This window comes from Rousettus aegyptiacus, unplaced genomic scaffold (assembly GCF_014176215.1).
Source record: "Rousettus aegyptiacus isolate mRouAeg1 unplaced genomic scaffold, mRouAeg1.p scaffold_m13_p_6, whole genome shotgun sequence".
NCBI lineage: Eukaryota > Metazoa > Chordata > Mammalia > Chiroptera > Pteropodidae > Rousettus > Rousettus aegyptiacus.
This window is the reverse complement of record NW_023416309.1, coordinates 95,844,894-95,861,371: the sequence shown is the minus strand read 5'-3', so window position 1 is coordinate 95,861,371 and position 16,478 is coordinate 95,844,894. Positions and strand designations below refer to the sequence as shown.

At 47.5% G+C, this 16,478-nt stretch overlaps 1 protein-coding gene and 1 pseudogene across 5 annotated transcripts in view; both read right to left on the bottom strand.

Annotated features, from left to right (window-relative positions):
* Positions 1-6,409: 6,409 nt before the first annotated feature.
* Positions 6,410-6,528, bottom strand: LOC118604189 (annotated as a pseudogene).
* Positions 6,529-13,165: 6,637 nt separating this feature from the next.
* The window catches only part of TTLL6 (tubulin tyrosine ligase like 6), a 31,529-nt gene continuing 28,216 nt past the window's right edge, over positions 13,166-16,478 (bottom strand). For 3 of the 5 annotated variants that reach the window (XM_016164745.2, XM_016164748.2, XM_016164747.2), the window contains one exon: positions 13,167-14,150. The gene's annotated coding sequence lies outside the window, so the exon portion shown is untranslated. Of the gene's footprint in view, positions 14,151-16,478 lie in introns of all 5 variants that reach the window. The other 2 variants (XM_036222593.1, XM_016164749.2) reach the window with 1 other exon arrangement.

Genomic DNA, 16,478 nt, shown 5'->3' with positions numbered 1-16,478 from the left:
GGGAAAGGGGCAAGAATCCCAGGCCTGGCTTTGCATCTCCCACTCAGAGTTTAACCATAGAAGGAGGAAGACTCAGTATTGTGTCTGGGTTCCTGCTCTAGAGAAGACTGTGGGTCTTTGGGGAAGGAAAGTAAGGAAAAACTTAAGGAAAAACAACTGGGTGGTTTGTTTCCTCCTAGACTTTGGCTCCTGAGTTGGGTGTGGAAGGCTTTAACATGGGGCCATGTACTGAGCCAGTTCCAAGCTTAAAAAGGCCCGCTCCAACTTTTTTCTTCCTGGTTTTCTTTTCCCTTTGGACACCTTCCTTGATTTGGACATCAGAATTTATTTATTTTTTAGTAAATGGAAAAATAGATTCCAACACCCCTCAGCTACTTCCAGACCCCAGAGCTCTGTCCTGGCTGGTCCCTGCAGTACCCTACATTCTTCCAAATGGCAGGTAAAAATCTGTCTCCGCTGGAGTTTCAGAATGGAATTTTATTTTCCATTCATGGCCAGGCCAAGGAGACTCCAAACTGAAACAAAATAAAATCCTCTCTTCCTCTCTGGCCTACTCGATTTTTCAGATTCAGGGGAAAGAAATTTTGGTATCGTTTCAGAGTGTGTGGGAATTTAATAAACACAGACAGTGTTAGGTCACCCTCTCCATGAAGACAAAGTTGTCTGCTCCATAAGGCATCCGAAATACTTCTCACAAGCACCACCTGAAAAAAGACAGGCTGACAGAACCACAGACAGCAGCTGCGTCCTCACACACACCATGCACACATGCTCTGACCTAGCATTTGAAGGAGCCAATTAACCAGTGACCAGTTAATTCCTTCACCAGACCTGAGGAACTAAATTTAGAGGACCCCTCCCCTCAACAGTTGCAGTCTGTGGCCTATGAAAAGAAGAACAGATGAGAGCATACATAGGGAAAAGAACAGCGATGGAAATTGGAGTTAAAGAAATCAGGGAATTCAGTACACATACAGCAGAGGGAAGTCCTAGCCAGCTGGACAGAAAGGCAGCAGAGGCTGGGGTCATCCAGAACCTGTGTTGACACAGATATAGATCACTCAGCTCAGCACCAGCCCAGGCTGGCTTTCTGTGATGCCAGGATAACCAGCCAGCTCAGCCAATTCCAGGACAAATCAGCCAGAGCCACTGTTGGCTTTTCTTTGACCAAACAATAGTGGATTGGCTGGAATCTTTACTTTCCCTGAGTTGTTAACTCCTGGGGAATTAGTCAAGCTCACTTTGCCTTTACCTAGGAGTAGGCTCCCTACCCCCAAAGAGGGGGAGGAAACCTCTCCCTCTACTGATTGGATATCGAAGAGAAAGTGTTCTGGTTTGTTATTTATAAACAAAACAACCTAGAGCAATCTTGAAGTTTTATCAGCTTTAATCTTATCTCCTTGATGGGATTATAGGGTAGAAGTAGGATCAGAGAGACTTACCCACAATTTTAAAATCCCAAAAAGCCAATGTGTTTTCATTTTAATTTTTATTACTAGTCCTTTTGCTTGGTATGACAGAGCCACAATAACAGTTACACAAAGAAAGTTGGGGCAAATACTCAGATTCCAAGTCCCCACCCCCATTTTACCACACTAATCAAATGGGAGGAGGGGGAGGGGGAGGGGTGACAGAGGACTAAGATTCCAAGGGCCCTGCTGGGCTCACAAAAATCCTTCCTTCATTTAACAGTTTCTTTGGAGGGGACCGACAATGGGTAGCAGACTCCCCAGGAAGGGAGAGAAAGGAGGAAAGGAAGGAAATTGCTGGTTTGTGGGTAAATCCACTCAGTTTGTAATTCCTGTGATGTTTAAATCATTTCAAGCTCTGAGAAGCGGCTCTTTGACAAGGCAACCAAGAGCCTGAGAGGTTGACTTGCTCCCTCTCAAGTCAAAGTCCTTCTCCCCAGGGGTCCTTGTGAAATTTCTGGAATGTGGGATCTCCCTGTCCTCCAGCGCCCCTCTCCTAGCCCCCGTGTTCCTCACCCCCAATTTGGGCCACCCTCACCTGTCTGTTCCCCTTCACGCAATCTATCCTCCATGCTTGCCAAGAATCCTACTGACCAAAATCAAACAAAACAAACAAAAAACCCATCTCCGCGATCTCCTTCTTGACCAGATTCCAGCAAATCAATTTATTCTTTCTGTGCCTTGGTTTCCTTACGTTTTTAGCGAAGGAGACTCAGAAGATAACTGAGGCGCTGGACGATGTCTAAAAGGAAGAATTTGGGCGAAGCTGTGGGGAGAGGGCTTGACCCCAGACCCATATTTCTCTTGCACGGGTTGGAGTTGCTTCAGGGACATCAACCTCGAGTGCCCAGAATCACCCCAACCGAAATGGGTGAGAGCAGCGGACCCAAAAGCTCTCGCCTCTCTCGTGGTACGGACCCTCCCTCCCCCTCGGAGCCCGCAGCCCACTGCTGGGAGCGTCAGAACCTCAGGCCACCGACTTCCTTGCCCAGTCCTGGGAGAACCAGCACGGTGCGCTCACCGGGCCTATGAATCAGGCGCGGGAGCCTGCCCAAGCCCGTGAGACCGCACAGCCGCACAGCCGTTGGGACCGGTCGGGGAATGAGGGCTCCTGGGTCCCGGCTCTCAACAATCTCCTGGGCGTGGAGAGGCCACAGAGGGGCGCAGAACGAGGCCTTTCCCTCAAGTAACATTTATTCCCATTAGAGGTAGTAGGATGCCTGCTACCCCTGCCTGGGCTTCATCCCCAATTCCCCCAACCCTGTTCCTCCGAGATGTGCCTAGGGCAGCCCCAGTTTGCTTTTGCGACTCCCATATCCCTGGATCTGGCTCCGCGGGGCCGCGTGAAAAGGTCCAAGATCCATAAAATCACACCGACCCAGAGAACTCAGCTCGAGAAGCCCTCGCAACAGTACACGTTTCACCTTGAAAATGAACGGTTAGATCCTGACTTAATTTTTGGTCTGAATGGTGCAAATAACTCCCTTTTTCACTCTTCAGTCTGAGATCTCAGCTGTACAGACCTGTTCTGGGAGCTAAAAGAGCTAAAAGCTATTTCCCCCCCAGAATAAATATTTTTACCCGGACGGGACTACCAACCTCGTTCTCCTGGAGTTAAATTTCGCAAACTCGATTTAGGAAAACGAAACTAAAAACAAACAAACAAACAAACAAAAAAAACCCCACTTTGTTTCTATTTTTTTTAAAAAACGAATTAAGTCAACTGTCTGATTTTTATTAGTTCTTATTATCCGGGGGAGGGGGAAGTCTATATTACAGTTGTTATAAAGATTTGTGTAGATCAAACCCGAAAAGCAGAAATGCAGTTTAAAATTTTTCTGTTCTCAAAATTTTTTATAATAAACTTTTATTGCCTAAATAATTAAAATGAACACTATTAAAATTTACATGTTTTAAGCTATCTTTTAAAAATAGGCTACATGTGCTTAAAGGAAGAATTTTAAAGTTACAAAAGAGTATACATTGAAAAGCATGTCCTTTCTCCTGCCTCTTACCTCTATCCTCCCCAGAAGCAACCACTGTCCTCCATATCCTTACAAACACAGCCTTTAACACAACTGCAGACCACCATACACACGGCTTTGCATTTTGCCTTTTACTTAAAAAAGAAACACATTGATAGTTTTATATCACTACTAATGCCTCCTTTTAATGATTCCGTTCTACTGTATCGCCATGCCAGAATTAATTTAACTGAGTGGGTATTGATATTTAGATCGATTCTAAATGTCTCTTCCTTTTTTTCTGCCATTGCACATAATGTACACTACTCTGTATATATATGCAAATATATCTATATGATATATTCATAGAAATGGGCCATATTAAAAGTCTTGCATATTTTTAATGTTCATAGAGGTTGTACCTATTTTCACAGTGTTGAAAGAAATTCGTATGTCCTTTTTCAGAGAACTACCATTTTCTGTTTTGTTGTTAACCTAGTTTCTTATTTGTTTTTATACTGCTTTATAAAAAGCGAGACTGTGGTTTCGTTTCGTCAATAGGGATGTACATGTGATGGATTAACGTCTATCCGTCTATGCTTTTTGTAGTTTTCCTGACAATTTTTCCTGGAGGCGGAGGACTAAATGGAGGGGGTGGAATGTAGATTTCAGACAATTGCCCCCTTGCATTTTCTCTTGAGGAATTCCATCTTTAACGGAAAATGAGGGGAAGATTCGTTTTTTTCATAATCACTTTCCCATCTTCTCTGACTCTCCTTTAGGAAACATGCAAAAGTCTCTCGCTGGACTGTGATGGAAACGGCTTGAGCGCTGCAGAACCGAGAGACCTCAGGCCCAGCGGCCCGCAGCTTCCTCCGCTCTATGCCTCAGTCCAGGGAAAACCCCTTCGCGGGTCAGCAGGTTCTCACCTAAGAGCTTACAAAACACCAGAAAACTGGGGTAGGGTCCAAGATATGGTCCCTCCAGGCACCTGGCAGATGAGCTTTTGGAGATCCTGCCCTTCCACCCTGGCAGAGGACTGCGGGTCTGTCCTATCCGCCTCCAGTTCCGGCGAACTGATAGAAAGCAGCCGGTGCCCCTGGGCGCTCGGGAGACCTAGTGATCACCACCGGGACCTAGTAGTGATCACCACCGCTTGTTTTTGTCCTCAGACATAGGAGTGGGACAGCAAGGGTAGGTGGGGAGCTATAACTGGGGGACGAAGGAGGCAAGGAAAGAAGGATCCGAAGGGCCGCAGAAGCTACCTCTCACTTTCCCCAGAGGCGTCCCTCAGCTGCAGGATCCCAGAGTTCAGCCCACCACCCCACCACCCCTGTCCCACTGCCCAAAACTCCAGGTGGGGGCTCCAAGCTTAGTACAAAACGCAGCCCCTCTGAACCGCACCGGGTTTCCTGCCGGATTTTCTGCTGGTGTACAAAATGAGCCACAGCCAGCGCTTTCAGGAATTCTTTGGAAGACAGATGGGTCTGCGTCCATTTGCCCTACCTGAGATACCAGTCAAGAAACTGGGCAAAAAAAGTAGGCAGACCCTTAGAGGCAAGGTCAAGAGGGAATTCCAGACCTGCAGAGTTCCATCATCAGGATCCAGGTCCACCCAAGTGAGGAGAGGACACCTAACATTTACTGAGCATTTACTTCGAGTCAGAAACTTGCTAACAACTTCGAAGGAAATGTCAATCTCGTCAAATGCCTCAGGGCAGTATTTAAGGTTTGAAACCGAGGTATACTTTCCCCCGAGGGAAATAAGTGTGCCAGAGAGGCTGAGTGAACCAAGTGTCAGAGGCACATTGTTATTAAGTTTTATCCCCTCAGAACTGTTGGCAGTGAGGTCTGGATTTGGTAAACTGAATTTTAAAGCTTTTAAAAAATTATTCAGATAACGACTTACCTATTTCTTTTTCACCAAAAGACCTCCCTCCCAGGAGAGGCCTGAGGGGCTTCCTTACCTGACTTCTGACCAAAAGATATTTAACTTTTTGGTTCCACTATTGTGTTATTTCAGGCAACAAAATGTTCCAATTTACCTGAAAAATTGCTTGCATTAAACAGCACCCTTGGGCTTAAGACCTCAGCTTCGGTTTAGAAACAGAGGTGGCCCTTCCAGGAAGGACGAGCTCTCCATCCCCATTCCAGGGATCATCCTGCCCTCCCCTGTGGATGCCATTTACCTAGACCCCCAGACTCGTACTTTGGCCACAGCCTGTCTTCCAGGGATCTTTTCCAGGAACCTTCTCTTTCTTGGGAGAAGGAGTGGGGAGAAGAGCACTAGGGAAGGTTTTGAGGGCGGAACTAGTGTCGCTGGTGGCAGTGGGGGCGCCTGAGCAAGTAGCTGGAGCTAGAACGACCAGCTAGTGATGGTGGCTCCCTCTACCCTGGACAGATGGTCTGCGAACCTGGGGCCATGACCCACACACGCTTTGTCCATGCCCCATGACACCAGTGGAACACCGTGTGATAGTCTAATCTTTCCCAGCAGCTGGTTGGTTGGGGCAGATTGTCTCTTATCAGTCTGATCCCATTTGTGTGTGTGTGTGTGTGTGTGTGTGTGTGTGTGAACAAAGTTTTAAAAAGAAATGAGAAGTAAGAAACTGAGAACATTATTTGGTTGTGTAGTCCCAGCGGACATTCTAACCCTTCTCTCTTCCCCCATATTCAGAGTTCAGCTGAGAAGGATTTTAAGCTTCAGTTTCTCAAATCGTTGTTTACATGCTCTGATATCAACTTCCCTTTATCTCTCTTAATTTTTTACTGTTTCCTGGAGCTCTTCTAAAGCAGAGTCTACATGGGCAAGGCAAGTGTGGCAAGGCAGAGGATGCAGGAATCCTATTTTATTATTATTATTATTATTATTATTATTATTTTTATTTTTAGGTGAGACAACCATTGGTTGACCTCACAGATTGCAAGGACCTTGTCAGCTTACAATCCCTTATTTATTATTACTTTTATTTTTTATGCCTATAGCACCTGGTCTTTCTAGGTGGTCTCCCATCCAAGTACTGACCAGGCTCAGTCCTGCTTAGCTTCCGAGATCAGACCGGATCGGGCTCATTCAGAGTAGCATGGCGGTAGACAGGGATTATTATTTTAAACCAACCAGGTGTCATAGAAAGTTGCCTCCCGTCTGGAAGCATGAGGGTGGGGGAGGGGATGTGTGTGGCAGAAGGCCGAAGGTGTGGTATTTCAGAGTCCAGCACCTGAAAGTACAGACACAAACCCCACAGCCTAGTGACCCTTTCCTCCGGGGTCAGGGAAAGGACAAGCAGCGATGTCTAGAAAGGCAAAGAAGTTAACGATGTTTGGCTGTCTGGGGGCTTATCAGTGTGTCAGGGTCAGGCGGGGGCCGAGGCAACCCGCTTTAGCAGACGCTGAGGTGGGGCTGCGCAGATGAGGAGGGGCTTCCTGGGGGCTAGCGGGGGGGGGGGGGCCCCATAGACCCACCCTAGGACTACAGGGCAGCTGGGCTTCCGGGAGGTGCCTTTTGGGAGCCACCAGTGAAAGGAAGCAGGTATTTGGTGAAATATTAACTCTTCTGGGTTTTGAAGGGAGGAATCAGTGGGTGGAGGACATAGAGAAGGAGAAAGCTGCTACCCTTTCTTCTAATCTCATCCATGGGAGTCACTTCCAAAGCCTTTGAGCTTCTAACCCCTGGCCAGTGGGATGGTCCATGTTCTTGGGTTTCCTCTGCCTCCAGGCTTCTCCTCCCCAAGAATGAAAAAAGTTGCTCAGCCCGATTTGGAGGTGGAAGGGTGATGAGTGGTGAATAGAAACCTTTAGCTATTTGGTGGTGGGGGGGGGGGAGGGATGGAAGGATGCTGCAGGTAGGTCTTAAACTGAATTGGGGGCAAGGTGGAGTTGGTAATGAGTTCCCCCTCTCCACATCCCTCAAGTTCCAATAGGACAGCGGCCAGGGGCAGGCATCCCTCAGAGTTCTCTCATGGGTTAGTGGCATCCGGGCCTGGTGGGAGCCTTTGGGAGGAAGGGCTGGGTCTCAGAACAGACGCTGGAGAGGCTGAGGAGTCGCAGAGGTGGTTATTGGCTGGGTGGGGTGGGGTTTCCTAGCCTCCATCTCCTCACCCTCTGCCGGTGGAACTCCAGCCGCTGGGTGGGGGCCGGGCTTGGGTGCCTCCCTGCGGTGAATCAGGCTTCTGACAACAGCGCCATCCTGGCCTTGCCATCCCCAGCCTCGCTCCGAAGGGTAAACATCTTCTGCTCTTTGGAAACTGGTGGGACCAGAAAGGCAAGGGGGTGCCCGGAGATGGAGGGAGGAAAGGAGAGAGGCCAAGGCGAGGGGAGGTTCTGAAAGTCTCTCTCTCCTGCCAGGAATCCAGTGGTGGCCTTTCTTGGGCTAAGCTACTCAGCTCAGCGTATTTGAACATCCCATGGGGCATTATTTCTCTCCAGCTGAATAAAGAATAGTGTCACTAGGTCCTCCGAAAACGGCTTTGGAAGTAGTTCCAATCTAGGTGTATGGGGGGAGCAGGAAAAGGCTGGGTGGTACCAGTGTGATTCTCATTCTCCAGGAATCACCTGGAGGACGTCCCTCTGAAGGAAGACTGGGCTTCTGTGAAGGGTTAAGGGCGCGTTCGGGGTAAGAGTGGAAACCCTTGCTCTTTAGGGAGGAATTTGGTCCCTAACCAGCTTTACCAGCGAACATGGTTACTATGGCTATTAATTTTAACGTTGAAGATGGTGTGGAGGGAGCCGGCTTTGATTCCCAATTCCAAGCTATTCTTGTGCCATGGGACTAGGAGAGAGAAGTGGTGAGACCAAACAGAGCCAGCAGAGACCCAGATCCCACTCCTCCCCAGCCTCAGTCCCCAGCAGTGTCTTCATCTTCCTGAGCACACTCTCCTTGCCTGTAAAAGGGGAATGATACTAACGGCTACAGAGGTGATGCTAGAACAAAATGAACACAGTGACACACCTAGCACAGAATAACTCGGTACTTAATGACAGCAAAAAATGTCCCACTAGCCTCATGCTCCTCTCAGACTTTGCCAAGGCACCAATTGCATGTGTCCCAGAGAAACCCTTGGCCACTTTGCCCTCTACCCATTTCCAGTTAGACTAGAGCAGCTGAGAAGTGAATCATAGGTAAAGTCACACCCAACGCCACTCTTCTCCACATCCCACTGAGCAGACAGAAGGAAAGCACCAAGGGAGGAAAGGGGAGGGAGGGAGGAAAGGAAGGAGAGAGCTCTGAGTCCAGGCGGTGGGCCCCCACACCAAGAGATCCACTGGCTCTGTGAAGAGGCAGATCCTAGCAGAAACACGCAGAAGAGTCTGCGTTTTCAGTACCCATTTACTTCGGAGGTGAAAATAAGTCAGGTGAGTGGCCTGGCTGAAAGCTCTTTCTGGGTTTAGGACATCATAAGATCTTCCTTGGAACTGGGAATAGCTACGACCTGGGCATCACCGAGCCTCCGTTTCCTATTGTAAAACTGGCCTAACTGCCATTCCCACCTTGACTTCCTCTGGAGTCCTGATGGAAGCAGAGACAGAGTGGAGGTGACCACACTGGACCGGACAGCTCTATTCCCTGTGTGTCCTTACGCTGATCTCCAAACTAAAAACAAATTCAGATCACACAGTTAATTTGCAAGCAACCATGGTCTGGGAAGGGCCTTGGGAGTCCTAACCATGTTCCGTCTTGCCTCTGACACATATTGGTTCACTCTGCCTCTTGGGTCCAGTTATTTCATCTGTAAACGAGGATGGTAGCTCCCCCTGATCAGGTGGTTTGGGAGACAATAAAGGGCTTTGCCCCAGTGCCTGGCACGTGATATGTATATTCTTAAATAGATATGGAGGAAGCCCATTTCGCCAGCCCCCTGGGGAATCGACTTTACCTCCGAGGTTTTGGGGTATTAGAGCACGAAACTCCGGGCGGGGTAGCGAGGGGGGTGGGGACGGGGAGAGGAGGGAGAGGAGTGTGCCTGGTAACGGGCTGTGGTGCCCTGTCCTGAGCATTTCTGCTGGGAGCTCTGGCGCGTCTCGCCCAATCTTTGTCCTGCTACTTCCAGCCCTGGGCGGATCCTCCTCGGACCCCGCTGGAGCGAAGGCCCAGCTTCTCTGCGGGTGCCCTTTGGCCCCGTGGCCCCGGTGCGGGGTCCCTGGTCCTGGCGCCGGAGCGGGTTAGTCTAGGGCGCGACAGCGCGTGCGAGGCGCGGTATCCGGGGAGGACTCAGGGAGTAACGGTCGATCCGCGAATTTTCTCCGCCAAGGAGCGCGGGGCTCAGCGCCTGGAGTCAGCCCTGTTTCTCGGGTCTCTTGAAACAGCATCCGGGCCTGGGAGTGAGGTTTTCTTCTCTGCGCGTTCTAATCTCCAATTGCCGGCACATTCGCCGCACCGAGACACCTTCCCCCGCGGACCTTCTTCAACAGAACCTCCAAGCCAGACCCTCACCAACATTGCTCTCTCCTCGGGACCCGCAGCCCCAGCCTACTCTCTAAGTCCTTCCTACAGAGACAGGGAAATGGAGGACACGCTCCATTCACGCCCCCCACCCCCACTCTCTCTGGCCCCTTCTGAGGAATGGCATTTCCCTGCGAGGTCCCCAGAAGCAGAGCAAATCAAAATGCTAGGGAGAAAGGACTGGTTATGGGGTCCACGAGTCCTCTTCTGCTGTCTGCCCCCTCTTCTCACACAGGGATATTGGCGAATCAGGAAATTTCAAACAACCAGGAAATTTGCTGAAGAATGGGAACCCAGAAAAGTACAGCCAATCCAACAGCTGGCTTTTCTTCTCTCAGTAGGAACTCAGTTCCCCCACCAGACATGAATATAGCTACTGTGCATCTCTATAAATTTCCCAACCAGGAAGCAAGGGATACGCATTTTCACAGGTACATTGGGCCCTAGAGACACTGGGACGGACACAGGCAGTTATAAGAGAGTCTATTCAGGCTATGTCCAAATACAACCAAATTATAACACAAAAACCAGAGATCTTGATTTGGATCTTTCATGTTTAAATAAACATGCGAATAATTTTTAAAAATTTATTATCATATTCATTTCACTGTGCCTATGTTTGTGTTAGTGGGTGTGACAGACAGAACCAAGCATGTCAACTAGCTATTTCCTGGTCTAAAACCAAAAATAGTCGCCATCCTCCTTTGAGCCTCTGCTTCTCAACTAGAAAATGGAAAGAAATCACCACCCATTCCGACTGTGGGAGCTCTGTGCATGAAGTGACTGCGAGAATTGACATGGGAGAGTTTGGGGTGAAGTAGGAGGGTGGAGGGAATGAGAAGTGTAGCAGGCACTGAGTCAGAGGTCCCCAGACTAAGTCCTGGTTCTATGTATGTATGTCATGTCCCCTGGTCTCGGTTTTCTCATCTATAAGATGAGGAATAAACAAAGTAATACACGTGAAAGACTCTGTCATTATCAGACTTCCCTTGGCCTGTGACATTGAAAGGGGACCATGGCAAGGAGAGCAAAGAGAGCAGCCCAGGGATGAGCATCCCCATGGCTGTTTGGTGCCTTGACACGTGGCCTCAGCTACCTCAGTCTCACCCTCGGCCTGATCCACCTGGAAGTGAGAGCCCATTGCAGCAGACCTGCCCTGTTTGCTTTGGCCACAGTGTGATGGTCTTGCTGGGTTTGCCAACAGGATTTCAGTGTTTGCTCTCCTGCCTGGCATAATTGCTGGTGGCTGGCATTCTGCTCCTGATCATCATGCCCATCGATGTTGCTCGCAGCAAAAGGAGCCTGTGTCAGCTTTGCCTGCTCCAGCTTCCTGCTGTTCCCACCCCTTTCAAAGATGGACGGTGTCCCTTTATCTTATCGTTCCTAAGACTCCTGGGCTTGGGAAAGCAGGGTGGTGGAAAGACAGCAGTGTTTCCTTATAAATGGCTGCCCAAGAAGTACATTCTCAAGGATTAAGAGGAACCAGGAAATAAGCCAGGAAAAGAAATCAGAGAGCTATAGAAACCAGGTACCAACCCTAGATTTTTAAAGGACTTGTTTTGCCTTCCCACATTTCCTCCTTCATGCTTTCTGGGGACAGATGTTCCAGAGTAAAGAAGAAGGGGATCCCTTGCTAATGGCCATCCCAGACCAGTCAGAGCCCATGCTTTGAAAGAGTCATGGAGGAAGCATGATTAACAGTTGCCTCATAGGAAGAACACATGCTCAGAACAATCACAACCCTTCCTACCCCAAGGCAGCTCCAGGAGCCTCCAGCCACCTCCCCAGCACACAGTGTGCACTCAGCAGACATGAAATACCCTCCACATGATACACTGCCTGTTTGGCTTTCCCAGCTGCTGGTTAGAGTCATGGCTAGAGAATGCAAAATAATAGAAAGCAATGCTTAGTAAATTGCAGTTCCAAGGTCTTCGTTGCCTTCCTAACAATTTGCAAAGCCCATTTTATTGCTTTCTTAGATTCCTTGAGTTGAAACGCCAGTGTTCTGTCATTAAGCTAAGTGACATGCCAGCTGTAAAGACAAGGGTTGTGAATGATTATATTCGGCTCATGTAATCACCTAGTATGGGTGGGGGAGGACACTTGGAACAGCTACCAATTTGCCTGACTTACACTCCCTGGCAAGGTGGAAGCAAAACTGGAATCTGAAATTACCCCTTTAAGGCTTGGGAGAGTTACCCAGTCTGAGGTGGGCTAGGGGTTGTGGGATAAGCCAGATAAAGGCTCCCAAACATGGCTATGGAGCAGAACCCTCTGAGGGAGCTTTCTAAATCCAGGTCAACCTCTCCTCACCTCCAACAAATTTGGCTTGTTTGGGGGAGGGGAGTGGCGCATGTGACTTTAAGTTGCCCAGATAGTTCCAAGCCTGGAGAACCTGCCAAGTCCAAGGTTGCTATTTTCAGCAACTTGGCCCTTCTAAGTGTGGAGCCCCATGCCACTGCACAGACTGCATGCCCACGAAGCCGACCCTGTCTTTAGATCAAAGGCGCTGGCACCAAATTGTTCCTTAGAAAGACAAATAATTCTGACTTCACCTTAAGAGACTTCCTCTTAATCAGCTCAGGAATCTTGACTGCCTAGGGCAGGTGGCTCTGGAGAAAAAGGGAGAAATGTAGAGCTTCTAGGAAGCCTCGTTTTTATCAAGTCTTAGATCTTTTGCCTGGGCGGGGCTATGATCTAGGAGAACTTGACAACAGGAAAACTGGCCTCTGTTCAATCTGTTTTGAGCCTCCTGAATGGCATCATGAAAGGGCTAAAGTGGGGATTGGGAGTTTAAGATGATAGTTAAGCGTTTACTAGTCTGCCCAGTAGTAACCAGGGCTTCCTTGTTCTGCCATCCAGGTGGGCCTTATTTACTAAAAAGAACCTTATGCTAGGAGTCCCCGAAAACCAGGCCTAGTGGGAATGAAGGTGTTGTATACATGTGTGTGTTTTACAACTGGACACAGTGGCTAACCTCAGTCTAACCTGACTACTTAATATCTTGGATAATTAAGGTCTTTTGCCTGAGGGGTACTGTAGGTTTCAGGTATCCCAGAATCCCCTGACTTCCTTGAAGCCAGAAATCATTCCACTGGGAATCCATGTGGCAAAGTTGAGTCAACACTGTGAAGGAGGTGCCTGACTTCAGACTTTCTTCCACCCCTGCCCCATATCCTCCTCCTAAGCTCTCTCCAGAGATCTAACTCAGGAAGTGCAAGTGAGGCCCAAATCTTGGATTACATTCCTGGAGATGATAAAGAAAAACTTGTGGACAAAGGGAGATGTTATGCCTGGAGTCAAGCCAGGCCCAATGCTGGGCAGAGTCACAGAAGCCACAGCACACCCAAAGGACCACCTCAGCATCTGGGCTTCTAACAAGGTGGGCAGGGCTCACTGTAGAACACTCATCCAAAGACATTCTTCAAAGTCCCCTGACACATTTTCAGTAGATTTGGAGCTTTCTTAAGGAGGGGTGCTCAGGAGAGCTACCTCTCCCACATCCCCTTCACATTCTCGCTCCGGATCAGGCTCCTAGTCCTGGCATTGAGGATGGCAATTTATTTTATTAATGTACGCTTGAGAGGAAAATACATCATTTCTGCAGGTTGATGGAAGAAACACACGAAGGCTGGGTACTCTCGCCTCACCTCTGTCTTCACCAGCGACGTTGAGTTGGGCTGGTAAGGGTAGTAGTAGAAAGATGTTTGGGCGCTGAGGTGGCTGGGATGGGATAAGGGTCTGGTCTTCACCCGGTGGTTACAGCTGCCCCAATGCCCAAGTAAAGGCATTGAGGCAGTTGTAACCATGCCATCACGCCTGGATCTTTTTCTGCCTTTTCTCCTTGGGTTTGAAGGCCAACTGACATAGGCCTATTGGTAGGCTGAGGGTTTTGGATTCCTGGAGGTTGTGAGTCCTTCTCTGAAACATTCTTCCCCTCACACTACTTTATCTGGGGGAATGTTCTGGATGATGGTGCCATGTGAGGGACCCATAGGAATGCCATTGCAAGGGGCAAATGGGCTGTGTTCTGAGGCAGTACCAATAACTTCCCAAGTCATGGTCCTACAACAATGTAAGCTAACTGGGAGGACACAAAAGGCAAGGCTGTTGGCCTCAGTGGTGCTAATGGAAAATAGTTATAAGACCAGGATATTTAGATGAGGAAATAAAATTTTCAGTTGATTCTATGGGCATTGTAGGCATCGTAAGAAGAAATAAATCATTTCCCGGAGTAAGAAGTAGAAAGGGAAAAAATAGCAGAGATCCAGTCTGATTCTGGGGAGATAAAAAAAAAAAAAAAAAAGACCATTTTCAGATTTTCCTTTAAAATAGTCTCTAAAATATTGAAGTCTATAAACGCATCACCACCAATCTAGTAGGTCAGGAGGTGCTCAGGTGATTCACATCCACAGTTACCAGATACTCATTTTCACTTTCATGACATTCATCTTCCTGCATCTCTAAACATTTGATATGGATCATCTAAGAGCAGCCAAGATTACCGGACAGAGATAATAAATAGTAGCGGTTAAGAGCATAGGCTTAGGAGCTCTCACTATCTGTGTGTCCTTGGGCAAGTTACTTAACCTCTCTAAACCTCATTTTCTTCATTTGAAAAAAAAATAGTAACAATGGCATTCAACAAATAGAGTTTCCCAGAGGATTAAGATAATGTATAAAGCTTTTGGTACACCAAAAACAAGTGTGTCTTGGTCCAGTTCATGCTGGGCTCATCACCATCAGCATAGTATCATCATCATCATCATCATCATCATCATCATCATCATCATCGGGGCTACTATTTATCATAGGGTGCTAAGCACTCCAATTTAGCAAGCTTTTCATCTCCTTAAAATCCTACAAAAGAGGCTATATATTCCCTAAAACTCAACTGTTGTCAGATCTGAAAGCCTGGGCTCATTGGCTGACCCAGGAAGATGAGACTGTAAAGATTTAAGCACGAAAATGGAGAAATCTTTCAGGGCTCCATTCCGCACACGGGTGAGACTGGCCCTCAGCTCATGGAAGAGTGGTAAAGAGGAAGGAACACTGGACTATTTGTTCAGAGCCCATCACTTGCAAGAGGTTGGGAAAGTTATTTAATGTCCCCAAGTCTTGATTCTCTTCATCTGCAACTTGAGAATAAGGTATGAATGTCTGCTTTGCTAACTTCACAGCATTACCTGATGATTATATGAGATATGGTACATAAACTTGACGTGAGGATGGTATTCTTATTACACCTACCAAGAAAGCCCCTGATCCATAATTTTGACTTGTGCTCTGCTAGTTCCTTCTTTCATTCAACCATTATTTATTATGCAGAAGCCCTATTCTCACACCACATCCTGCTCCATCTGTAAATCAATGCATTGACAGATATTCTGCTGTATATAATTAGACCTTTGCGAGTTTGCCTTGTATGTGTCAGTCCTTTAAGGTCTAATTAACTGGAAATTTTAGAAGCCATTATTTGACCTAAAAGCAGAGGACCAGCTCTGAGATCTGGTGACTCCACATGGTAGGTAATCTAGGAGACCCTACTTGGTTTTGGCCATCTCTGCTAACCGTAGAAATACCTTCACTGAAGAGCCATTTATTATGCCCTCCGCTATAACTGAAGACTAATATTAAAAATGATAATCGAAAGAAAAATAGTGTGGCTTTAAGAGCTTGAGGCTTGGGAACAAGAAACATTTGAATCAGAGCCTTGCTCTGCCACATAAAGGCTGCAGGACATCCTGAATGTTAAGCCTTATGCTCTTTGAGCCTCTGTTTTTTTCTTTTCTAAAGTGCACAATTGTGATCTGAATTAAATTAAATACATATTTAGAGGAATGTTGGCACCTATACAGTAGAATACCAAAAAAAGATAACCATTATCATCACTAATATTCATGAAAAACATGTCAGTGCCCTCAGCCATCCCTGACCATAGGGAGACCCCAGTCCGATGACAGACAGAGTCCATGTCCTGAGGGAGTATCTATTCTGATTGGGGAGATAAAAAACGTCAAAACAGAATGCTATGTTCGGCCTTTTCTGCTAAGAGGTTCAGAGCTAAATTCAATGGTCAATGTTGGAAACACTTTACCACACCATTTTGATATAACTGTCTCCTCCCTTTCTCTGTGTGACTTCTGAACATTATAACTTCATTTTAACAGTCATACTGAATAAAAGCTTTCACTGTAATCTGCTACATAACCCCTCTTTTTTAAAACAGCCAATTTTAAAGAATTAACTATATCTTTACTTAAAAATCCAGTACTAGAAAATGATGAACCAAAGAGAGTGGGGGTGGGATTGAACTCCGTAAAGATTGGGACTCACAGGTCAGACCTGGCTGTCACAGGTTCCACTGCTCAGGTCTGGGTCTAGACGTAGGACATCCTCACTACCACACCTGAGACACTTACTCAAAAGACAAATTGCCAGGGCCCCAACCCAAAACTCTCAAGTCAGAATTTCCAGAGGTGTGGCCAGGAAACTATAGGCTTGACAATGGCCCCTACATGATTCATATCATCTGGGAAGTTTGGGAAACACCGAGCCCAGTTTTTCCCTGAGGGTCATGAGAGGACCATCAGAATCACTTAGAGC